The following is a 27,076-nucleotide window of genomic DNA, read 5'->3' as shown; positions in this document are numbered from 1 at the left end:
TGATATCTATAGATTTAGATTCTAATAGCAGGGTATTGAAATATTGACATAGGATTTCAGTGGAACAGTCCATTTCACTATACATAGATCGGCATAAGCCAGGAAAAAAAATTTGCACTCACACAATAGAAAAAATGCAGCGTCAAAATGAATTTATTAATTATTAAAAAAATTTTTATTATATTCGGAAACAGAATTTGATTGTTGTGTTATTATAGTATATTAGAAAATCATTCTTTGTATACCAAAGAAATCAAGATCTTGAATGCTCTAACTAGGAAATAGTCAAAGGACCTAGTAATCGCTTATTGAAATAATGCTTACTTTTATTATGAAACATTACATGGAAATTCTAATTACACTCTTCAATTTGATTTAAGAAAAAACTGAGAATGAGAACTTTTAATACTAATTGAGTGGCAATGAAACTATTGCTGTTTTTTTAACCTTAGGAAGGTTGAAATATTGAAAAAAACTGACCGTTTAGTTTCATCAGACACTAATAATTCATCCACAGCAATTAGAAAAAAACTCATGAAATTTTTCGATTCCCTTCGCTCATTTCACAAGCTTTTCACTCACATAATAAAACATTACTTTTAACACTCATTCCATAAATAACTATTAAGGCACTATTTCGGTTGAACAGTTAAAAAGGATTAGGTAGGTAATTCCCAGTTTAGAGTGTAACATACTTATGAATAGAAAGAGAGAGATGAAAATGCTTTATTGATAAAAAATTATTACAATTTGTAGACAGAAGCTTTAAAATTTAAAATACAGAAGAAAACCGAAATGAATAACAAAATTATATATATATATATATATATATATATATATATATATATATATATATATATATATAAGTAATAATTAGTATATAAGTCCATAGCAAAATTAAACCAATATGCAGCATGCCCGGAATTAAATATTATTATCAGAATAGAAGTCGTTTACAGAGTAGAAGGCACTTTCCAGTAAGTATGTCCCAAATTATTGCGAAATGCGGGAAAAGATGATATCGATTTGATTTCAATTGGCAAGTGATTGTGCATTTTTTTGCATAGTAAAATATTGAGCCCTTAACAAATTTTGAACGTGAAATGGTAGGTGAAGAGTGAAAATTTTTTATCCCTTAAAGAAGTCCCGGCAGTCCTGCTGTTTAGTCTGAGTAAATATATAACAGTTCTCTTTTGTAGTTTGGAGATAATAAACTGTTGAGTGGATAAGTTTAATTCTTTGGAAACTGATCTCAGCGCAAAACAGGAGGAAGTTTTTAGATAAGGCGGCAATATGTACCTCCCATTTCAAGTACTAAGAATTTTACAGATTTAACGACGTCAATGGTGGTGTTATTTAATAAAAGACGGCATGTATTTTTATACGATAAAACTTCAGTTTTAGAAATGTTAAGACAGAGAATATTAGAATCGCACCATGATTTAAGAATGATTAGTTCACTAGATATGGTCCTATGAAGTGCCGTGTGATCGGGGTTGCTCCAAGAGAAACTAGTACCGTCTGCAAAAAGACATATTTTAATACTGATACCTAGATAGGAGATGTCGTTTATAAACAGAAGAAACAAAATAACGCCTAGTACTGAACCTTGGGGCAATCTACATTCTATTGACTTGCAAGAAGACATACAAGCTGACTTTTGTTGGTAAGGTATGACTTAAACCATGCGAGAGGTATTCCCCTGAAACCGTTGTACTGCAATTTGTTAATAAAAATATTTTGATTAACACAATCGAAAGCCTTAGAAAAATCACAAAAAGTTGTTGTAGTGGAGTGATGGCTGTTTAGGCTAGAGTAGACATTATTTAGAAGGGAGAAAATAGCATAATTTGTGCATTTGTTACTTAAAAATGCTAATTGATGGGTACTAAGTATTTTAGATAATAGAGTTAGTTAACAAATTTTATTTGAGTGAATCGAAAGTTATTCTCAACTTTTAGTGTTTTAAAGGTTTAAACATTTCAAATGCTAATATTCTTCAATATGCAATTTCTTTCCACATCAACTTTTATGATATAAAATTTATGGTCTACGTTGGATTTTACTACCGACAAAGAAAAATGGTGATATATTGTAATACGAAAATTTACGTTTTATGTCATTAATGATACTAAAAAAAGCTCAGGAATATAATTCTTACAAAATATTGTTACGTTTTTTTAACGAACCAATAAACTTCCCTTCCTTCAGTTATAACAAAGATAACTTTCATTCGCTATCTTTATTCGTTACTTTATATTCTGTTCCTTATGTTATGGCACGGTGAGTGGCCCTATTCTTCGAGGCTTTGCGGGTCTACAGACGGTAGGCACGGAATGGTTTTTTTGGTAGTCAGTTGTACCATAACACTTCGGAAACATATTTTTCGGTAAAGCAAATAGAAATTTTATTTAAAAAATTATATTTCAGCACAAAAGCTGATATAAGTATTAGGAAAAGCGACCTTCCTATGCAAACTATTTTTGAAAATATCAAAAATATACAAGAACTAATAAGTTGGTCTCTTTATAAAAACTAGCGAGCAGCTTAGGCTTCGCACGACTAAAAAATCATCAGCTTCATGCGTCAAATGTGTATATTGATAATATAACGTCTATTAAACTTTATGAATACTGATGTATTCCATTATATACTTGAAAAATGTATTGTGTAGAACACAACAAGCTTCCCGTAATCGGTGTAAGAAAGACGTTAAAAATTGATTTTCGCGTACGTTAATTTTTTGCAATAGATCCCAATTTACTCAATATAATTGAATTGATCAAAATGATTTGCATTAAATCTTGAGGCAAATAACGTGGTTAAGTTGATAAGAATTCTAAATAAATAGACATACGATATAGCGAATTTTTCCAACACTTTTAACAATTACCTTCAGATTTCAATTGAGAAATAATTCAATGAGCTTTTCCTATGAATCAATAGTTGTGTCTCGAGAAAAAATACTTTGCATTAGAGCACAGTTTTTGATTGTGATTTGTTAATCAATCCCTCGAATCCCTCGATTAATTTTCACCTTTCATCTAGTACCTAATATATTAGAAATAATCCAAATAACTCTTTAACCATAGGTGAGTTGCTGAAGAGAGCCGGTGGGAACAAATATAGATTGATTGAGCAAAAGAAGAAATGCTAGGTGTGTAAAAAGGATAAACCTCAGAAATTAAGAGATAAAATGAAAATAAGAGATGTTAGAGAAAATAATGATGTGGAAAATTATTGAGTATAGTGATCTTTACCAAGATATTTCGTACATTGGGTACTTATATGTCATAAGTAGTTAACAGTTGGAAATCTCAAAAGACTGGTACGGGTACGAAATAATTATGTTGGTGGTCTAACGTTTCATAGCCAATTTGATTACCGCATCACATGATTCGCAATAGCAAAAGTTAGATATTCGATTGATTTAACAAAACCACTTTTGAAATTTTTTACCAGTTTTATAGTATAAAAGATGTTCAAAATATTTTACTACAACAAAGTATATTAATTCAAGAAAGTCTGGAAATATTTCTTGTTAAAGCTAAATGTAAAATAAATAAAACCTGAAATATTTTTTCTGATTTTGATTTATGCATATGTTTGCGAAATTAAACAGTGACATATTTGTATAGGTGTGTTTGAATTGTTCCCTTTTTTAGTTTACCCTAGTAGTTTTTGTTTTTGAAATTCATCTTAAATAAGAGATAGTGTTTTAAATAACCTTCAAATCAATACCTAACATAATTCCTGGGCTACAAGTCTGGGAAAAATGATTGAAAACATAATTTAAAGGATTTTTTTTATTTCGGATTCTTAGGTATTTATAGTCTTTATTAGAAAAGAGTTGTACTTAAGTTTTAAGATAGACAAATAAAAAAAAATATTCATAATTAGATATGGCTTTATTGTATTTAAAATTATTCTCCATTAGGATCAGTACACTTTTGAATGCGTTTGAACCAACTGTCGAATCATTCTTTCCATTCCAATTGAGGTACCTCATGTGATTTGAAGGCATCAATCGCTTGATGTAGAAACAGACTGACTATTTTTGATCTGAGGGAATAAGAACGTATCTTTGGATGCCAAATGACTGTACCGCGGATGACTCACTAACTCGATGTTTTCACTGTTTAAAAACTTTTTTTAAATGATTCTAGACTTCCGGCAAAGAATTGCTGATGTACTATTCAGAATTGGGCTTTCTATGTTGCTCCGAACGACGGCGACATGTCCATTTATTCCGAAAAAACAGGCGACCAGTTGCTTCAATGTGCTTGGTGCGCGAACTAGTGAAACGCGGTTGCTCGAGATGGTCCTTCATCACCAAAATTCGAAGCGAATCGATCGTCACACTGTTGTTAGTTTAATCCAGATCGAAAATCATCGCACTAAAATGTTCGCGATTTAATTCCATTTTTTGATTACGATGAATGTTTCAAGTATCTGTAAATAACTTGTATGGCAATACGTTCTGAATACGTAAACTATTAAATAAATTAATAAAATTTCAAACTTTAGATGGAAATGCCAGATTTGACATGTATGTATAAAGATTGATTAAGTAAACTAAAGCACCAAAACGTGTTCACTTGTGTTCTAGTTTCAAAAGATTCTTTACATAGCAATTGTTAATCCAACCCTGTTACTGTTTACTTTACCATTTGCAGTTTACAGCTCATTTTCGAGTTGCACATTGTAAGTTTAAATAAAGTTTATTGAAACGTACAACACAAACACACAAACAACCTATGCGATAAATCTATTGTGAGGCGGAGATTAGGGCTATGATGAAACTGGGAGTAGATAAATATGTCAAATACAACAACATTAACAAGACTGAGTGTGTTGGTATTTTTGAAGTTCCTAAAAAACTCCAGCTTCATTGTGCTGCCTTACTCATAATATCATAAGCTCAAGCCATAGACTATGATCGGGACAAATATTTTTAAAAATATATTGAACATTCTTATGGAAGAAAGATATTCTCATCACACAAACTAATTAACTAACAACTTAATTGTCACAAACAAGTTGGAAGAACTAACATAAAAACGTTGATTGTTTTGTGGATATTGGCTATAAAATGAAATTGACTACTAAACTAGATTTATAACTTAAACCGTTATATTAACAAATGTATGTTGAACTACTCCATCTGCATACTGATAGTGAAAACATGTGTGAGAATCTAACTACGCATTCAGACTGATGATTATGGACATGAATTTGGAATTATATAGTTATCTAACTTTTTTTTAGCAATAGGAATGAATCTATTAGGGGTCAATTTTGAACATCTGCCACTTTCAACCTGCCGATTAATAATTACAACAAACGATCTGTAGTATCATTAGAACCGTATGATCACATGTTTTTACATTTATTAAACGATGACTCACTACTGAATGGAGCGCAGGTGATAATTTGAAACACATTATGCACCTGGATAAACACCAGACAGACCCCAGACGCAATTATACTATTCACTTGGACGTTTAATTGCTGAATCAATTTGAGATAATCGGTTATTAGACACCGTTGCACCCGAGATTTTTTTACAATTTCAACTAATTATTTCAAGACATACCAGGGTTACTAGTTATAAATCTGGTCTATTACTGAAGAAACCTATATATTTATGATCAAGATTTAAATCACTTTGTATACTTCTCCATTTATTGTCGATAATGGTTAATCCAGGATTTTTTTATTTGAAGGAATGAAAATAAGTCTTCAATGATTCGGCTTTCCACTTTCTTATTTGGAATTTTTTTCATTGACTTCTGACAAACGATTGACTATGTACCATTCGAATTGGACTGATTCGTTGCCTATGTAGATGCTGTACATAACTTTCGATGCATTTTTTGCAATATTCCTATACATTAGTCAACGCTAAAATTAAATAACTTAAATCACAAGCTTTTTTTAAAAAATAATTTATTTAGCAAACTGAGAATTTAATAAATTTAAGGTAGAATTTGGTTTCAATACACTGACTGGCATACTCGACGAATATCAAACTATTAAGAACAAAGTATTAGTTTACAACTTCTTCAATTTATTGTGATGATAAACTTAATGAAGTTGGAGTTCATAGTAATAAATAAGTTATTTATATTGGTGCGCCACTGTGATAAGGGCAACTTTGAATTCACTTAGCTCTAGCCTTCTTTTGAGCATTCATCAGGTTAAACGTATCCAAGAGGAACAATTGGAATTGGTAATTCAATTGCTTAGTAATAATAATGTCCAAAGATAACTCAGTCTCCAAGTATGTCAGATGAAGATATTGTACATGCAGATCTTGGACGTTTTTAGGCACAACTTCAGTTTTTGGATGGCTTCGCTAATTTCGTCAAAGATCTCTACGTTCAAAATCGTTATACTACTTAAGTAGAATTTTTTAAACCGTTCATAGGCAACACACTATTTACACTACCACTACACCAATACTCACGATTACACTGTCAGATGCGCGTTTCGATAACCAAGTTATCGTCTTCAAAGACCGATGATAAACTGTTTACCTTAAACTTACACATTACTTGAAGAGAAAAAAGTTGGAAAAAAATGTTAAGGGAGAAAGGTGTTTCTTAATTAAGGTCATGTTCATCATATCTAACCGTATATAATGTATTGTTCAGAATTGATTATCTTATAGGTCAGTTTCCTTAATATAATGAAAGAGTTTGGAGGCCGAAGTTGAATTTGGTGTGAAGTATTTTGATTCTTTAATTTTGTACGTATAAATCTGTGATTTACTTGTTTCATGGGTATTGGGGAAGTACAGAAGGGTCAATTTGAGATTGTGTCAATTCAAAGAATTAATTAAAACTAATTGAAAACTTTATTGACAATGTATTACTACAAAAATAGGTTTCTTTATAAAATAATATATGATATTCATAAGATTATCTTGAAAATCGGTTTGGTTAGGTTAGGAGAGTAACTGACTTATCAGGACATTTCTCAGCTGTGTTTATGGATTTTAATCCATTTCTATCAGAAGTTATTTGAAACAGAGAATTCTCGAACAATCCAAGAGGTTATTAAAATATTATTAATTATCCAAGGTGAAGTTATAATTAAGCCTCAATTACAGATGTTCATTGACTAAATTTAGTATCAAAATTTTTTGGTGCGATAGAAAACTCCGGAGAAAGTTGACAGATTTCGAAAAAGTTGATCAACCATCGTAATGTTCAAATTTGGCCATCAGCTGGTTCCAAAACTTGCTTGTTAAACGGTTTTCTTCGGATAATGAATCAAATATGGGGTTATTAAGAGAGCTTTTTTTCAAGACGCATTAATGGAAAAATATGCGAACCACAATGGAGACTAAAATATATTTAAATATAAATATATAAAATATATATATATATATATATATATATATATATATATATATATATATATATATATATATATATATATAAATATAAAGTTCAGTTTTAATATATTTGTTTGGATATTAAACAAATTTTGATTAGAATCGTTATACCGTCAAACATTTTGATGTTTTTTTTATTCAATAAATGACTTCTGGACAAACATAACGTAAGTAAGAAAGTACCCAGAAGGAATAACAATCAAGAGAACGGATATGTTGTTTGTAACGTCGCTTCGAGAACCCGTCCCGCCTCGGGGTATTAACCAGATCGTAAGTTGGAAAGAAAAAATTGTGATTTAACCTCCCATTTACGTAGTTTACTATAATAGCGGCTTAAGTTTACTAGTCGCGCATGGTTGCACTCTATGTGTTAATTTTCCCGCGTTTTGTAACTATGTTTATACATTTGACAGATCTGATTAATTGTTACAAAATATTTCCAAATAATACGAAATAGGAAACAATGTATATAAATGTAGAAAAACGAGTGTAAATAAATATGATCTGATGAGACGTAATAACGTCGAAACTAGTCAGTAGTTACACCCTCTCCTTGAAATTGCCATCCATTGGGGATGTTAATATCGACAAAAAGGTCAATTTATATCACGTTCTTCAAAAAGGTTATAATTCAATATTCGTCGAGGCATTAGCCAAGAAAATAGTTGTTTTCCCCTTTGAAGAACGGCGGAATATATTTTCGAAAAATTGATTTTCGAAATTATTTCAGAGGTGAATAATAGAATTCCTTTATTTTGATACATTTTGTACACCCCATTTGCCATGGAAATCTATATTATCGGCGACTACACTAGATTTCTACCTTACCATTGGTTCGCAGTTGGAAATTAGGATGGCGCCACTTACCGTTCGCTGAGAAGTGTTTAACTATATGTACCAAATGCGACGCTCTTTGACGTTGACTTCAGTTCGGGTCTCAAGCCCGAACGAGGGGTTTTAAACTGCTCTGAGGAGACGAAAAAAGTCGAAACTAGTCAGTAGTTACACCCCCTCCTTGTAATTGCGAGCCATTGGAGATGTTAATATCGACAAAAAGGTCAATTTACACCACGTTCTTCAAAGGGGTTATAATTCAATATTCGTCGAGGCATTAGCCAAGAAAGTAGTTGTTTTCCCCTTTGAAGAACGGCGGAAAACATTTTCGAAATTATTTCAGAGGTGAATGGTTGAAATCCTTTATATATATATAGTTTTATATAAATGGAATCTTAAACTACCAAATTAAATTACTTGTTAAAAGACACTGAACTTGTAGTTCATGCAGAAAATTAACAGTGAATTTAAATTGAAATTAAACTAAGAATTCGCCAATTTTCAACTTGTTAGTATAATCCCGTAGCAATGTCCTTTAGACGACGGAACACTGACAAGAAAAAGGACCCATACAGGGAATTTCTATTGGTTTACCAGTAATGTATAATTATCCTTAATTTACTGCCTAAACTAAAAAATTAACAACAAGAAAACCTAGTTTAATGTTAATTTCAATTTAGTTTTAATTTTGGTTGCATAAACCAAGCTTAAGATCAGTTTAGTGCACCGAAATATTTAAAGAGAAAGGAATCATTGGTTTACAAATGGCGGTAATTTCCATAGTAGAATATAATGAATTTTTGAAATATAAATTACTACAAAGAAAAACTTGATAACTGTATAATAACTTAAAAACCTGCCAAAGTATTTAGGAATGTAGGGTTGTCCAACGCTTATATGCTGAGAGACTAGCCAGTTTGGAACGGCCGGTCTCCCTATATTATTGTTACGAACTAGTCTCCGCCCTGGAGCCGGTCCTGCCTGGATGTACAGGCGGTTTATTTACATTGTTTCTTTTCAACTAAGGTCTATTTATTTATTTGTTTTGTTTCTTTATTTCCTAGAACTTTTGAGAGTTGCTTTTGGAATATATAAGGAGTTTGTGTTGCGTAGTTTAGTTTAGTCTATAATAATTTGTCATAGTGAACAGACCTAAATAGAAAACAGTCGAAGAATTTAAGTAAATTATTCAAGTTAGTTAAGTGTTAGTGATAAGTGAATTATTATAAGTTAGTTAAGTGTAATGTTCAAATAAATTGAGAAAGTATGAGACAGCGTTTATCAATTCACCCCACAAAAAGAAATAGTATAAATAAATAAGAAAAATATTACATTATTGATGAAAAACGGCTTGAAAATTTTCAAACAAAATATATTTTTGAACTAAAATGAATACAACTCAATTTAAGAAGAATAATGTCGATAGGATTAGTATTAACAAACTTCTTAATCCACTATATGTATTTTTCATTTCAACAAATAATTTTCCAAAGTTATCGAGAATATCTCTGTATATATTTTAGTTAATTCCAAAACCACGTTTAAGAAATAAAATTCAATTTTTAAGAATAAGGATATGAATCAACCCACTCTATACAATTTAAATGTAAATTCAAACAACATCAAGTCAACCATGATGTTTTCTGTATATTCATAACCTTTTTCTTGTTTTCTATTCTTTTCTTTGTGTAACATTCTCCCACGCAAACATTTCGCTCTCATTGTTCCTAATGACCGTATACTACTACTTCTGATTTGCGAATTTTATATAATACGAAAGCTGCTTTTTCCAATTCGATTACCTGAAAATGTTTGTAAGAAAGTCTTTATATATTGTATAAGGCCCTAAATTTTTTTGTTGAAATCACTAATTATAATTAACGGATTTGAAGCAAAAAGCAAGACATATTTTCTGTACTTTGAGCAATACTTGGTTATTACATGGACTAAAGGATTTCTAATTTTTCCATGTTTTAGAGACATGGAATGCACAGTACACACAATTTTTTATTACTCATACAAAAGAGAATATTTCACAGTCCCCTTGTAATATCTTGATAAACAATTCAATATAGTCGACCCGTTGAATACTCATCCACCTATATTCTGATTCACTCTGTAGTAGTATTATTATTCATCTGGAATACACGACTGCGCGCTCTTTCAAGTAAAATTCTGTCTTGGTTCATTTTCATAATGATTGCTCGCTTTTGCTATTTCGTTTTGTAGATATATTCCAGATACCAAAAGTATAATGTTATATAAAAAAAAAGTTTCTTTAATTTATTATTTTTTAGACCTTTTGATATATTAATGGATCTAAATGTTCTTGATTTAAGTTTTAAATAATATACCAACGCGTAAACTGGCCTCAAAACTTTAGTGCAACCCGTTCAAACATTTATGCGTTATTTACCCTTTAGGTAGACTATTTATTCAACTTGAAGATGTGAATATATTTGTGGAGTCCAAAGAATAAGATGTCATGCAAATAAGGTGTTTGTTTAGATTCGAAATTAAAACGAATGTTGTTTTAGTGAGAGGAAAAGTAGATGTCTGAAGAATAAAAAAACCTCAGGAAAGAATGGCGTCCTGAAATGATTTGTGTTAAGATCTTTTTATAAATATAAGAAAGAAAAGTGCACAAAAGATATAAAAGTCAATGACAATTTGATCGTGTGTAAATAAAAACGCTATGTAATTATTAAACAATTTATATGCTATCCAGATAATCTACATTTTCTATAATGTACAAGGTTTCTCCTTAATGTATAAAGAAATAGATTTTGATCAAATTTTCCCTTAAAAACGTATAGAAAACTTGTATTTTTTATAGTAAATATATTGTCTAAATATTAATATGTAAACTCGACAACGTTGTATCATATTCTCAGTACGGGACCGTATATTCGATTATCTGTTATTTTACTACGACCACTACAAAGTATACAACATCAACTCTTGGAGTGATTTTTCCCGCGTCTAAATACTAGTTTAACCCCCTTTCCTCCCGTACCACCGGTACAACTAGTAACGTAAGTGAAAGCAGCGAGTCAATTTGAGTGCCTTTTTCATAAAGTGGATTCAACCATAAGAAGATGCTTGGCTCGCTTAGTCTGTACTATTGGTACTCTAAAAGGTAAAGAAAAACCACTGAAGTACCATGTAGAACCGGTCTTGCTAGTAGGATTGGTTTAGTAGATGTTGCCAGCTTTATTTAAACCAAAATTTTATTTGACCGTTAAAAATAACGTTAAGGACGTACTTTGAAATTTCTACTTTCAATTTACGTTGTTGTTGTTTATTTCTGGGATTGTTGTTTTGATGTGAAAACAATAAGGGATAATTGTGTTAAATGTTTTGAGATACAAATATATAAACAAGTGAAAAAGTCGTCGGACTCTCGCGCGAGAGATTATAGCGCATTTTTTACAGATAGCAATCAGTAAATAACAACAAAAATCTCGAAATTTCAACAACAATCTCCGAACTCGCCGCTACCAAATCATTCAACAGTGTGGAAGATGTACCAAAAATTCTTAAAAACGGGCTCTACTGCCGACGCACCGCCTCCAGGACGACCGATATCTGTAACAACTAATAAAAATATGGAAAAAGTTGGTTCAGCAGCCGTACCGATCTTCAACATCCGATCGTTCTTTAAGACAAACGCTGAAACGAATGCACTATCGAGTTTGCCGCCCGCGTCTTTTCCACGCACTTCTCGAGGATGATTTCGATCGCCGATTGGAAGTTTGCGAGTGGTTCCTCGGATGCAGTCAGGATAATCCGCAATTCCTGCATTCCATTTTGTGGTCTGATAAAGCATCCTGCAAGCTGCACGGTCAATCGGCATAACTTCGTGTATTGGAACATCCAAAACTGTCTCGTTCATTGAAGAAGAATTGAACATGCTTGGGTGTGTGTGTGTGTGTGGGCAGGAACCCATGCGGGAGGTCTCGTGAGTCAGTACTTTTTGAAGGGGGCCGAAGTTATCTGGAAATGCTCGAAGATTTACGTGGGCAAATGGATAACGATCTAATACTAGCGAACATCCGACATTTCATACAGGATGGAGCTTCGCCGCACTACGTGTTATGTACCTTAATGTTCATTTTGGAGAATGGATAGGCAGACGAGGATTCATTGTGTGGACCGCATAGTAATGTTGTCGTAAATACATTGATCTAGACGGATCAATTTGAGCACTTTCAGTAACCTTTTTCAAATCCCTTTTGTAATTTCATTTTGACACTGCATTATTTTCTCTTAATGCAAATGTTGACTAATATCGACCTCCGTATGAGAGGGATTTTTACTAATTCAATTTCAATATATAAATAAACAAATATGACAACAATTTTTTTTGGGTGAAGAAACTAATTATGATAAAGAACATTAGTTAGAATTAGTTAGATATTTTCCGGGACTACCATTGTATTATCTGATGAATATTTGTAACCCAATTCTTGATTTAGTGATGTTCTATAAATGTTTTATACATTATTTTTTTAAATTTAATATGCGTTATTTTCTATTGCTTCCTTATAAAGAAAATAATATTTCGAACATCATGTTAAGATATATATGTTGCCCTCTGTCTCTTGATTAAATAAACACATCAAGTTAGTAGATTAACCTTGACCCAATTACCATTTTCCTGATGAGGATTTTCTGTTTTCCCAACATTATTATTTGGAAAATCTCTGTAAGATCAATTATATTTCTTACTAATAATAAATAAAATTTCTAAACCGGTCAACCCACAACTTTTAATTTGAACAAGTATACATTTAAAGTTTCACAAACATATTTGACTAAATATCTCTTAGTACGATCCTGTGTAAAATTACTACTTTCCTCAACTTTCAGTCGTTTAGTTGAAAAACGACAACGCTGTTTCAACACAGCCGGTTAGAAGAGAACAAAGACTGAAATCAGCGCCTCTGGTTGTGTGCCTGTCGCGTGCCTTTGAAAAAATATTGTGTTACCCAGGTTACGATGGTATACTGAGATCTACCTAAATAAATATAACATAAAACAGAAATTGGTATAGCCGTTATAAGTTATTATTCTAAATAAAATCAAAATGCTATTTGGGAACTTTTCTCACATATTATCAGCATTATTCAACTTTATAATTCTTCATAATTCCAAACAAATGGACACAAATTGAAAAAATTTTTCTAAAAAAATTTAATGATAACAAAAATGTACAAACCAAGAGGATGGGAAGTAGAAATCGCAATGTATATGAAAATTTTATAAACATTTCGGATTTTCGAAAGATAAAAGATATGAAAACGATATTCAGTAAAAAATGAACCAATTAAAAACATATTGAGCACTAAACATTGAGAGTAAAATTAAATAAAGTTGAATCACTGAATGGAGTGGAAATCTGATAGAAAAGCGAATGCTCTCCATGATAAAAAGAACACCAATGAAGAATTATTTAAATAGTAAGAGATAGTGAACAAAATTAAACCTCAAAAAAGGTATATACAGAAGTAGATGATCTAGACCTTAATGGTTAATAGAGGTGAAAGAGGTAGGGTAAAAGTTACAAGATGGAAGAGAAAAACGATAGATCGGGAAAAAGATGATGAATTGGGGCGAATAAATGATGAAATATAGAGGACCACCATTTTATAGCTTAAGTGATAGCTATTAGTCAACATTTCTTTGATTTCTCATTGTCGCACAACCAAAATTTAAAAAAATAGCGGAGTTAATTGTTTCAACTTCAAACTCAGGTATGTAAGTTAGAGATTCGAAAATATCATGATTGTATTTTCGATTTTCTGTCATTAGTTTCTAGTTTAACTAGCTAAAGAAATGAATGTTTACTATAAACATTTTACTGGCATGAACAAGTTAAAAAGAACCAATTTATAGGTAGACTGTAGCTAGTTGATTATGTTGTGTAGCAATGCGCTATTTAAAAAGTCAGTAATAGCCTAGGACTGATAATAACAATAAACAATAGCCATAAAAAGTAGAACTAAGGTAGCACAACAAGGATTATGTAATTGGAGCTATTGTTTCTCGCCAATTGGTATATTATTGATAGATCAGATAAAGTTTGTTTTCTTTCAAAAAACGTTGTACATTTTGTAGATGAATAATTCAGATATACGAACAATAAGAATTTAAATATGTTATATTTGTATTTGAAACACGTTGATAAACTGAGAAATTTGTCGAATTCCATGCTTCCATAAAGCTAATGATTAAAAACAATCACAATCAGAAAAATAAGAAAAAGCAGTGATATTACTATTAAATCTAATTATATAATGAAAAAGTTTGAGCTTAACTTGAAGTTTCATCAATTGTCGTTAAGATAGCAATCGAATAAGATGGATATAACGCATTTATTTTCATACATTCAGAAAAATTCTTCAAGTTAACATCCTTTTACAGGAAAAAACATTTGCACACGTGTGGCGTAGCTATAGTATGCAATAAAAAGGTCTGAAAGAGGAAATGCTCAGATAACTTATAATTTACACTTGATTACAAGCGATTAAACCATTCTTTTATCTCTTAATTGCTACTCATATTTCTTGAAGATTGCGATCATAATGGCAAGAGTATTTGTCAAGTGATAGTTGGATCTGCTGAAAAGAGTGAAAAAGAAAAGTGTCAAATAAATCTTGCCAATATAGGAAAGTTTGTAATTTTAAACCAACGTTGATATCTTCAATTTTTTTCAATATTAGAAAGAGGAAACCCAACCTGATCCTTTAATGAATGGTATTGAAAATTTTCCAGAAATAAATTATTCTCTCGATTAATGGAGAAACATATTTTAAAGTTCTCATCATGGATAATCGACGAACTTCCAAACGGGTTGGCGCTTGTATCATATAAAAGGAAGAAAAGAAGTGTGCTTTTTGACTATTAATAAGTACGAAGATCTGCTATTTTGGGAACAAAATAGAAAATGAAAATTGGCCATTCCTCACTGAGTACGCTTAAGGATAAATTTAGATTGTTGTTTATCATCTAGTTTTCTTTCCAATCATTTTAGATACCTTTCGATAATAATTTATTTATTAATATGACGAGGTAATAAAACTTGCAAGATGAACCATCCATATAATATTCGAAAATCGTTAACTTCTATTTTTGTGTAGCTCACTTCAAATATATTCTTTTGCGCAACTGCTCCATTTCAATGAGATTTCCTTCAGATTGGTACGATGGTAGTCGAAGTACCGATATGCCACGTAAAGTTACCATTTCATTCACAAGATAAAACTGACTTATATTTTCCATTACTATAATGGAAAGTTGAATAAAATTTAATATCCTAGTTTTAGTTTTCTATACCATTTGAGACAAATGTTAAGAGTCCACCGTCAAAAACCTTACCAACCATCTTAAATATTACTCTAAACTAATTTGATATTTTTTTACAACGTAACTAGAATAAATAATTATAAAAATATTTTGAATCGGAGGATTTATTAGTAAACTAAAGAATTAATCAAAATAAGATCGTGCCCCAGTAGCATCATAATCAAGTTCATTGCAGAAAAGCCATGTTCGCATCAGAACTAGAGACTGATGTTTGTTACTGTTCATAGTTTACAGAAAAGTGTTGCTTTTTCAAAAATAGTTATTATTTAACTATAATCCAATGGATTTAGGCCTTTGTTCTACTCCGTGAAGTTTCACGAAGAATGAACATCTTGAATTTGTATATAAAATTTTAGTGACGCTGTAAGTGATTGACTAATTTTTCAGTCAAAATTTGGGATGATTGTAGAGATTAATCATGCACGACCAAGGCCAAGACCAGGTTAGTCTTGGTCTTGTGTTTGTGGTCTTAGTCTTGTTCTTGTAGTGTACTTAGTGTTTTACTATTGCTGGTTCCAATCCTGATCTTATTAATCCAAGAAGTCTAAATAAATGGTTTTTAAAGTGATCCAAAGTAAATGAAAGTTGAGAAATAGGAACGGAATATTATTGGAATAAATATTATGAAAAGTTTTTATAAATATTAAGTGCCAATAATCGAAGTTGATGCAAAATACTGTCTGGAATAATATTATCAGTAACATTTTCATGTATTTTAGAAATTATTCTAATAGTAAGATAGTTTGAGTGCTTGTAGGATTAATTTCCATGTTTTGAGTCGACTTTTTGAATGATATAAACCTCCATCGGGGAACTGTAAAGAAGAGAAAGTTCAATCTTATAATGTGATAGAAAGCTTTGAGTCCAAAAACATAACAAAAAAAAATTACGAAAAAATTGCAAGACCTGAAGAGTCTTGCATGCTCGGTTTGGTCTTGCGGAACACTTGCACTGCTCGGTTTCAGACGTGTTAGTCTGCTGGTGTTACTCTTCGTCTTTTCTGCAGAACCAAGGATAGTTTTACTCCTCACATCATAACATGGACAAATTATTTACCAATCTGCGATGATGCTACATCAGCAGTCTCGTAAATTTTCATTTTATCTGTAACTTTCCCTTGAAAGTTATCGTTTCTAAGCACAACCTTAGATTCCCTTATATGTCGCCCCATATATTCCCATATTATATCTTATCGAATACTTTTATCAAATTGTTTTGTCGTAATCTAGAATATGATTTAAACTTGATTTTTTAACCTATAGTAATAATCTTCCACTCTTATAGGGCCTTAAATATTGCTTACAAGTTCTGGACAAAAAAATTAGATGACAATGTATTACCAATCCGTTTAAGTCTTCTGATGCTTCTAAAAAATATTTGGACAAATCTGCTCAGATTGGAGGACATCTATCATGTTTCAAAAGCATGACGATTTTGTTAATTTCTTGCTCCAAATGTTAATAACAACTGCCGATCCCCTGCTGTTTTCCGGAAAAGATATTCCAAACTATCTATTAAAATTTCAGTCGATTTCCATAATCCACTACGGGGAGTTTGGGAACTTAACCTTGAGCTGCTTGGCGATGCGAGAATCCTATCAGTAAATTAGGGATCAAACATAGTTCCTGCGATGTTTATCTAGGGAACCTGATGTTGCTAAATCATTAGGTTCAAAAACGTAATGTGGTTTTGGTGTGACTTACACTTTACAATATTATCCAATATTATGAAGTAATTAAAAAATTCTTAATTTGGAAATCATAAAACTCGTAATTCCTTGATAGGTACTGGAACTTCCTTCCAGTGTGTATACTATAATCGGTATCTAATTATATGTATAAAATAGCATGATAAATGTTACATAACCTAGAAAAAATCTTGGGTAAAAAGTACTCGTATGAGTAATAAATTGAATAGTTGTAATCTCATTAATAGAAGCAGGATTTTTACTTGCTCTCGATCTTGACATAACTTAGAGGAACGTTAATCAACAAATTACAGGTTAATACAATTGATAAGATGTCAGGTATTAGATAGTTCCTTTTATACCACTTATTATTTGAAATTTTCCTACAATGATAAGATCGTAGATTTCCATTTTATTAAAATGTACTTATTAGTTCATTAATATTGGTCATATTGATATGGGTGGACCAGAAAGTTATACAAATTTAAAAAAATAATAAAAAAACTAAATATAATCCACATACAATTTTTTATTTTATTTGAAATATAAATCTGGAAAATTCATTTCTTAAAAAGGACATCACCCAGGTGTGCACCATCGCGCAGCAAACATTCCTCGAATCTAGATCTCAAATTGATAAAAACTCGCACTTTGCGCGGGGAATACCATTTCTATTTGTTCTCGGATGTTGGTCTTCAACTGATTAAGCGTGGCTGGGTTATTGGAGTAGACTACTTTTCAGGTATCCCCACATAAAAAAATCCGGTGGTATTAGGTCCGGACTTTTAGGCGGCCATGTAATGTCACCTAGGCGAGATATCAGTTTCCCAGCAAACATCTGGTTTAAAACCGCCAAAGAGGCATTAGAAGTATGTCATGTCGCGCCATCTTATTGAAACCATGTTATACGATTATAGGCTTCAAATTGTTGCAGTTGCCCTTAAAATAGCTATGTATCGTTCAGAATTTACAGTGACAGTAATTGTCCCTGTTGATTTTGAAAGAAATAGGGTCCGATAATTCCGTGCGCTGATATGGCCGCCCAAACGGTTACTATCGGCGAATGCAGAGGCTTTTGATGTTTGCACGTGGATTTTCTGCAGCCCAGTAACGGCAATTCTGTCTATTGACATGCCCATATAGGTGAAAATGTGCTTCGTCGGAGAATAGAATATTCCAACAAAAACTCGTCTTAAAATTAAATATTTGGCTGTAATTTCTGCACAAGTTGAATTTTATATGGGTGTAATTTCGACAAAATGCGATGCAAAGATATTCTGGATACCACAAACTCGGCTGATCGATTGCGAGTTGTTAGACCAGTATTACGTTGAACTTAATCTGTAACTTGTTGAATTGTGCTTCTGTTCTTGTTGATCCATCGCGACTAAATTTCCGAGATCCGAGCTACTCATCCCCACCACTCGCGCAACTTCCTGTCATAACGTTCAAACGCAAGAGTGTTAAATCGTACACCTTTCTGGCCCACCTGTTACGATTCAATTCAAAATAAGAAAATACCTTACACAAATTTCTGTTTGGGAATTTTTAAAATCCATATCAATTCATTAATATCGAATTATCAAACCACTTATTATACGAAACAATCTTTTTTAATTTACTATTAAAACATTTATAAAAGAAAATAATTCTTCAAAGTATATTACAACGTGCAGTTTTCAGCCGCTGTGTTTTTCGTTTGTGCAAGGAGTTTGCATCTAAAACAGATGAAATATCGAATCCAGAAACTACAAATTTATATAAAAAGAATGAAATTAGACACAAACTTTACCTTTACAATGAAACTACGTCCATAAAATGGTAAAGTTTCATAAACAAATCGAAACAGTCTGCTATTTAGACGATACAAGAATAAACGTTGGAGATAAAGTCCAGCTCGGACTCTTCACGAAGCAACACTAGGAAAGACGACTGCAAGAGTGTGGTCAGTGCGCTCGTATCTTCTTGCCTCGAATGCAAGTCAAAGAAGGTAAGAGAACGAGGCAATCAATCACACTCTCGTGGTCGCTCACTTTGTAAAAATGCGAGATATTTTTATCATGGTTTAAAATTGAAAAATTGCTAAAAAATTAATCTTGCACAAATTAAAAAAAAAACGATAATTGGCTGTACATGTGTGTTTTTTTTCTAATAACTTATTTTTCTTTGATGTTTTAGCAGTCTTAAACACCTGTATGTATACGGTGTTTCATATATTGTTATATAAAATTTTAAATAATAAAAATATACATTGGAGGTAAATGGTTTTATTTCCATACAAAACTTTTTCAAGAGAAATTCTCAACAAAAATTTTCGAAATATTTACCACTATGTTGTTTCCAAAGTCAGGATAATCAAGTTTTTCTTGATATCATGTACTAATTTAGGCCTCGAAGTCACTTAACGGACCCAGTGATATTCTTCGTTACGCATACATAGGTGAAACTCGGAAACTCGTTCACAACACACCCTGTATGCGACCGAAGTAGTTGTAAATGATCGTTCTCACAGACTTTGACACAAACTTGTTTCAAAATAATGTAGTCCACTTTAATTTACTCACAGTCGCTAAACATCGAAATGATGTTCGTGATATGATATTTTGTAAGTATCGAGTGATTTATACAATCTGGTTGTGTCTTGTATTCCATTTTAAGAGTTTATTCAAGAGTGATGATAATATGTTCTGGTAGGTCGATGAATATATATTCACGTGTATTTTTTTCCTGGTCTCATAAGACGTTTCACTACACTGTAAGAAACAGTGTCATTCCTTTGTCATGGTTACAACCAGATGAATAATAAAATATGTCCTTTTATCGTTGGCATCGCGATTTTGAGGGATTAGGTACGAAATAATCATAAATCATAGTCGTTATATTCTTATCATAATGATACTATATACTTTCGAATTGTGTTGTGGGTTGAGGACTCAATATAAAAATGTCTAAATGTTTTTTAAATGCCAATGTTTCAAACTTTTATTCAATCTTTATCAAGGCTTATATATATGGTACATTATAACTGAAACGTTGAGAAAGATAAACATATTAATGCTAGTATATTCTGAATTTCAAGTACTGTTTAGTCATACCGATGTAACTCTTATTGCAGTCTAAACAATTTATTTTATAAATCACATTGGAATTCCGGAGTTTAGGCGTTTTGTCTTTGATATGTATGAATAAGTTGCCTACTTTGTTTATTGGGTAGAATATCAGCTCATAATTGTCACAGTTTCCAAGTTTTTCCGACAATCATCTAATGTAAGGAACTTTATAATACATTCAACTTTCGTTTTAAAGTACCTGTATTACGAGTCTGATGTGATTGCACGCATTTATAACTTTTATTAATATTATCACTATAGAAGTCAGGACTTCTTAGACGTGGAACCCTGTGTATAAGTCCTTTTATTTATGTCTCCAAGGATGGCTCGAATAAAAGTTGAGTAGACGGCCTAATGCTGAAGATTTGGAAAACTAATTTGATGATTATTCACTTTTCGGTCGCCTTCTTACTACTTGTTTATCTTCCTCAACGTTTGATTTATAATGTACCATATATTTTTAACCTAGATAAAAATCAAATAAAAGATCGAAACGTTGACATTTTAAAAAACCATTTTGTTTTGAGTCCTCAATCTACAATACTATTCGGACTTACATACTAGGAAGGACAATAACATCAAGAATTATTCTATATACTCTTCAACATCTTCCCATTTCTATCCGTCATCTATTTCTATACTGCCATATGTTTTCTGTTTGTTCTGTCTCCTGCATTTCCTTCCGCTGTAGTTTCTCTAGCTTCTCCGTAGTTTTCCTCTTCTCCTTTTTCCTTGTACTGTCTACTTTAGGACCTGTTTAGGTATTCTTTGTACATGACCATACAGGATTAGTTCTTTAGCTTTGTTGTTTTCGATTAATGTGTGTCCGACTTTTATTACCTCCCGTATTCTCTAATTTCTTATCCAGTCCCTCCTGTATAATTAATAATAGTATATGCAAGTGAGAATATAATCAGATATGAATTTAAGACTTGGACCTACAACAATTTATTTTCATTATATTTTGTTTACAAAATGAAAATAATCAGCAATCTGATAATGAAAACATAGGGGAAGGGATAAGTTTAAAATATTCATAAAAAGCAACATTGAATGCTATACAGCAAAAATTAGCAGATTAGTTATTGGAGTGCGGACATACCGAATCATGATTCAAATATTCCATTAGATCATTCTATTTCTCGACGAAACATGGTCATGATGCACTAAATTACGACAATTGAGGACTTTGCAGCAAGAACGACGCAGCTCCAGTTTTAACGAAAATCGGGGTTATGCGCTGTTTACAATGATCAAAATATTAGCTATCGTTTGGTGCAAGATTGACGCAGCTATGGTGATTGGGTATACTAAAGCATGTAATAATGGAGATGCGTCATACTGTGTTTGGAGCAAGAAAAACGTAGCTCCGGAGCTACGTCGCTCTTGCCCCAAACGCGCATCGCATTTTGTGTTGACGTTTATTAGATATTTTAGTAGTTTGCGTTAGTTTTCTACCTTTGCTATAATATTCTTAGTTGTTATTTTTGAGTTTATAACAAGTGTAATATGTTAGAGGAATTGGACAGTGAACCTGAACCTTTTAGTGGTGGTTCCAGTGATGAATATGTGGCAGATACAGCCGACAGTAGCACATCAAGTAGTGATAGTGATAGTTTGGAGGTTAGAAAAACAAACAGGAAGTCTGTAAATGAATCGCAGTGGGTTCGAAATAAGAAAAAGAAACTTTTGGCTACTGGAGCAAGACATCTTAATAGTGTGAACAAAATGGTCGGTCCTAGAGTGGTTGGCGAAGACTGTAAATGCAAATTTAAATGTTTCGAAAACTTTAATGAACAGGAGAGAACGCAGATCTCAAATAAATTTAATGAAATTGGCGAGAAAGTAATGCAGGATACTTACCTTGTAGGCCTAATAAGTACGTCAGAAGTAACCAGAAAACGTCCTAAGACAGGAAATGGTCGGCAACGAAACGTTTCCCATAAATACATGGTAAGTACTTACTCACCTTTCAATTTATTTTCTGAAATAATCCATTTTTTTAAATTCCAGATTCGTATTGGTTCAAAATCCCACCGAGTATGCAAAAAAGCATTTGGTGCGGTTCATGGTATATCATCTAAAAGAATTGATCGCTTGTCAGCTTTCTTAAAATCTAACGACGCTATCACATCTCCTAAGGATGGTCGAGGAAAGCATCATACTAGACCCAACATGATCCTCCCAGAAATCGTTGAGCGAGTAGATAGCCATATTCGCAGTTTTCCCAAGAGATCGTCTCATTACAGTCGTCAAAAAAATAATAATAAAATGTATCTTTCACCGGAATTAAATGTCAAGAAGCTGTATGAATTATATCTAGAAAAATATGAAAAAGATATGTTTGATATATATGGCCTAAAAGATAAAAAACATCTTTTCCGTCCGAAAGTGACTTACGACTTCTACTTTAGATATTTCAAGGCTAATTTTAATATTTCGTTATTATTTTCGTAAATTATTTAAAGCCACATTTTAAGAAAACAGTCATCAACCAGCATAGACAGAAATTTGCGATAAGCAAATACAAACTGATTTTATATGAAGCAAACAGTGGAATCCAGTGCAGCGAGTCTTGTAATGTACCTATCTATAGTACATTCAATATTCAACGTTCTCCGTTAGATACCAATACGGCACCAAATCAACTGTATAAAGAAAAATTGCCATTGAAAAAAGTAAAATATGACAACGTGATGGTGCTAGCAAATCAATACGTGCCAAAAAACGACCTATCTTACTATGAAAAATTAACTTTTGCTCAGGGGAACATACGTAGTGACGTCGAAATGACCAACGACGAAGAAACTATTGAATAGTATTAGATTCTATGACTTATTATTATTGTTTTTGTTTAATGAGTAACATTGAATAAAGTTTATGTAATAAATATATACAAATTTTGCGTTCAAATGTAATTTTAGCTCTTTCATTATTGCAGACACGCACACTTTTTGAAGTTTTGGTGCAAGAATGACGTAGATCCATTAAAAAACAACTTTTTATTTGCTTTAAAATATTATATTGTTAGAAGATTTTCGGTATTTGTAATTGTTAAGGTATGTGCTTTTGGCAGTTTAAAACGTAAAAGTGGTATCTAATAAACTATGGCGTATAAAAGTTTTTTTTTATTTTCTCAAAATCGACTTTTATGGAGCTGCGTCATTCTTGCTGCGGAGTCCTCAATTGTTATTTAAGTGGGTCATTGATATTAAAAAGAAGGTAAGCTATTAATCTATCTCTTGGAGTTTATTGCTAATGGAAGATTTTTTATATAAATAAGCGCCGTCAAGACACAATTATATTCACAAAAAACAGCTGGAAAATTATATCTAATAATTTACTATTCTTATATTGTTATCATTAATACATAGGGTAAAACCCCCAAAATCTCTCAATCTGCCAATGATTGGCACTTCTTCAATATTTTTCTAGAATTACGAGTTTCTATCGTCATTCCGCTACTCGAATGATCTTTAATCTTAAACTTAATACCATGACCTTCCTTGACAAATGGCCGAATAGAATTAATTAGTGAATGTTGATTTGTCAGTAAATGTAAATTTGTTGTGTTTCTCATTATGAAGGACTGGAGCGGAAAGTAAGATCTTTTTTCAAAGACCATTAATATTTATTTAGTACATAGTACGTATTTAGTATATAGTAGTTTGGGGCTACTTCATATTCATATTTCATATTCAAAACATTTCCATTTCAGGGTACAAACTTGCTAAATTCTTCCAAATATCGGCACTAACCAAAAATTAAGAAAAATATATTGCCAAAAAATATATAATTTTTTGGCAATTTTCTATACCAACCTTGGGATGTAAGATATATTATGCGTATTTATTTCCAGATGCCAAAGACAAATCAAACAAAAACTTTGTTAAGACCTATTCCGAAGTTACGCTTCAAAGAGCTTTACTTGAAATAAATTCTGGAATTCCTAAGAAAACTGTAGCAAACAAGTTTGAGATTCTGCAATCCACTCTTCATTTTAGAATGGAATCAAAATTTTCAAAAACTGAGCTTGGAAGGCGTACCTACTTAACAAAATACGAATAAAACTAATTTGTAGAATGGATACTAGAATGCCACAGGAAAGGTTTTCCTACAAGAAAAATAGATATCTATATGTTTGTTAAAACTTCCATGTATATGAACTAAAGACATAACCCTTTCAAGGATAACTGCCCTTGGGACCATTGGTACAGTTTCGATACAAAGGGTTACAGTTCAAATCTTGAAGATCCCATTTTAACGAGGGCGAAACCTGTGTTAATTTTTATCCCAAGTTGGGCAAAGGTGTTGCAGCCAAAGGAAAAAAATGCGTACGAGGTTGAAATGTGTGAAGTTAAACAGAATTTAACAGTCATATTTACTTTTTCGGTTTCAGGAATTATTATTCCGCTTTTAGTAATATTCCCAAACAAAAGGTTACCCAAGACAATGTTAGAAAGTGTTACTGATGACTGAAGTATAGAAATGAGCGATAATGGATGGATGAAATCTGAAATTTTTATTGAGTAGGTTTAAAAAGTAAACGAACGTAAGATACATTTGACCTACTAACAAAGCAACTTTGCACTGATTTGGATATTATATATACCAAATTCCACTAGAATTCTTCAACCAGCACATGTCTAGAGTTTTCATCCACTAAAGAATATTTGGAGAGGAGTACTTGATGGCGCCTTAAAAATTCATTTTGTGTATTGACTGAAATACAGGGAGGCTAGTGCTCAACTAAAGATTGAAACTATTGTTCTTGGATGTATGGAGTATATCCGTTAGATGTTGAGTGCGATTGATTATACAAAATGCCTTGGTATGAAGTATGTAGATGCAAAAGAATTAGTAATGATATTAAATCTTAATCGTGAAACATTCCGTCATTTAATTAGAAATCGAGAGGTTGAAGAAATGGAGGAACAATGTATTGAAGACTGCCCCAACTGGACTGTTGAGCAGCATGTTAGAAGTTTGTGATGACGAGAATGATTAATATTTACCCAAATATAACATCATTAAACGCAGAGGACTTTGTTGTACATGTACAAAAAAATCTACTTATCAAAAATAGGGATGGGATGCAAAAAATACCAAAGAACTCACCACGTGATATACCTTAAGGAAAATAAGACAAACAAAGAAAATTTCATTTCAAGTCGAACATGCAAGATACATAATACAAAATTACATAATTTTTATAGTTTCTACTTTTTATAAGTGTATTTTACATAATTTAACTCAAGTACCGTAATTTCGATAGTATTTAAATTCAATAAACTCTTTTTATATCTTAACATGTTTTTAAATAAGATTAGTTTCTATTTTGATAGAAAAATCTTAGATAGGTGCCTACTCACTTGCTAATCGCCTCAAAATAGGCGAGCGGCAACCACCCCCAAGAATGCATACTAGTGTCCAGATTCGTACTAATAGCTAATAATGATCGAACTACATGTTTTCTGAAGGTGTCTGAATCGTTGGACGGCAATTTTGAAACCTTAAATCCCCGACAGGAGACTCTTCCTCAGGAAGTGGTATTCGGCCTCAGTTAAAGTATGTAAAACTGGTACTCACATGAGGTGAATAATTAATATTAAATTGGACGCCACCAGCTTCTTAACAAACAACGTCAAAAATTAATAAAAAAGGCGGAAAAGCTGGAAACGTCTTATGAATTAAATTAAAAAAAAAATTAAACAATCTAAAACTATTCCCAGACACGATTATACAAATTAATATTTATTGCTAAGAATAATAAAAAAAGTTTCAGCAATAAATAAATTTATTGAAAAAATAATAAATTCGCATTAACTGCGTATCCAAAAGAGCACAACGAATAGAAGCAGTTATAAATTGGAAACAACTCGTCGTCTTAATATTAAAGATAAACCTGGGAGTTATCTATGGAAATCCGGGATGGTTGCAGCTCTCAACTGGGTTCCCAGATATTAGAGCTGAGGTTGAGTTTGTAGCCTGGTGATTTTTGTGGAAACTCCCAACCTGGCAGCTGTAGAACAACGAATATAAAGAATAAAATTACCACAAATTTATAAAAAATTTCCTTTTGCTTGAAGTTTAGATGGGTAGAGGAAGAATTCGAATCAATTTCGAGGTTTTATTAAATTTTTCGAATAGAGTGGGAGGTCGATAAATTAATTTCTTCAAAAAGTATAAAGTTAGAAAATTAATAAATCCGAAGTGTGTCACGTGAACAAAGGAATATTCAAAATGTTTGAAGAAAAACGTAACAAATCGAATAGCATGTTACGCCGAATATGAAATTTGCTTTTAATTAAATTTGGGGGAACCTTGTCAAAATAGAATTTTAAGTATTATTTAAGTATTTTCGATAAACATAGAGTCATCATTTTTTGGGTCCAACTCGCGACAAGTCAGCGAAAAATCCATATTTCTTATGAAAATTTAATAAAATATTCCTCAACTATTTCGTAAAGTATCAAAAGCTGTTCGAATCGGGAAATTTTGTAAAATTTTTGCCAAATGATAATAATAAGAGGCAAGCGTTACATTTTTTATAAAAATATATTTTTTTCTAATAGATATTAGGGGCTGGATTTTTGTGAAAAACTTCCTTAAACTATGTACTTTTAGACTGTATATGTAGTGATGGATAATTAAAAACTTGGTCACTCAACTTTT

The 27,076-nt window shown here is 31.9% G+C and overlaps 1 protein-coding gene across 3 annotated transcripts in view; it reads right to left on the bottom strand.

The window, feature by feature from the left end:
• Window positions 1-27,076, bottom strand: part of LOC130901290 (uncharacterized) — a 164,185-nt gene that overhangs the window by 75,714 nt on the left and 61,395 nt on the right. Inside the window, exon 1 of one of the 3 annotated variants that reach the window (XM_057812519.1) lies at window positions 20,959-20,987. The exons of the other annotated variants lie outside the window; for them this stretch is intronic. The gene's annotated coding sequence lies outside the window, so the exon portion shown is untranslated. Of the gene's footprint in view, window positions 1-20,958; window positions 20,988-27,076 lie in introns of those variants that run through there. 3 annotated transcript variants of the gene reach the window in all.

Source organism: Diorhabda carinulata, chromosome X (genome assembly GCF_026250575.1).
Source record: "Diorhabda carinulata isolate Delta chromosome X, icDioCari1.1, whole genome shotgun sequence".
In the NCBI taxonomy this organism is placed as follows: domain Eukaryota; kingdom Metazoa; phylum Arthropoda; class Insecta; order Coleoptera; family Chrysomelidae; genus Diorhabda; species Diorhabda carinulata.
This window is presented reverse-complemented; position numbering and strand designations above follow the sequence as displayed.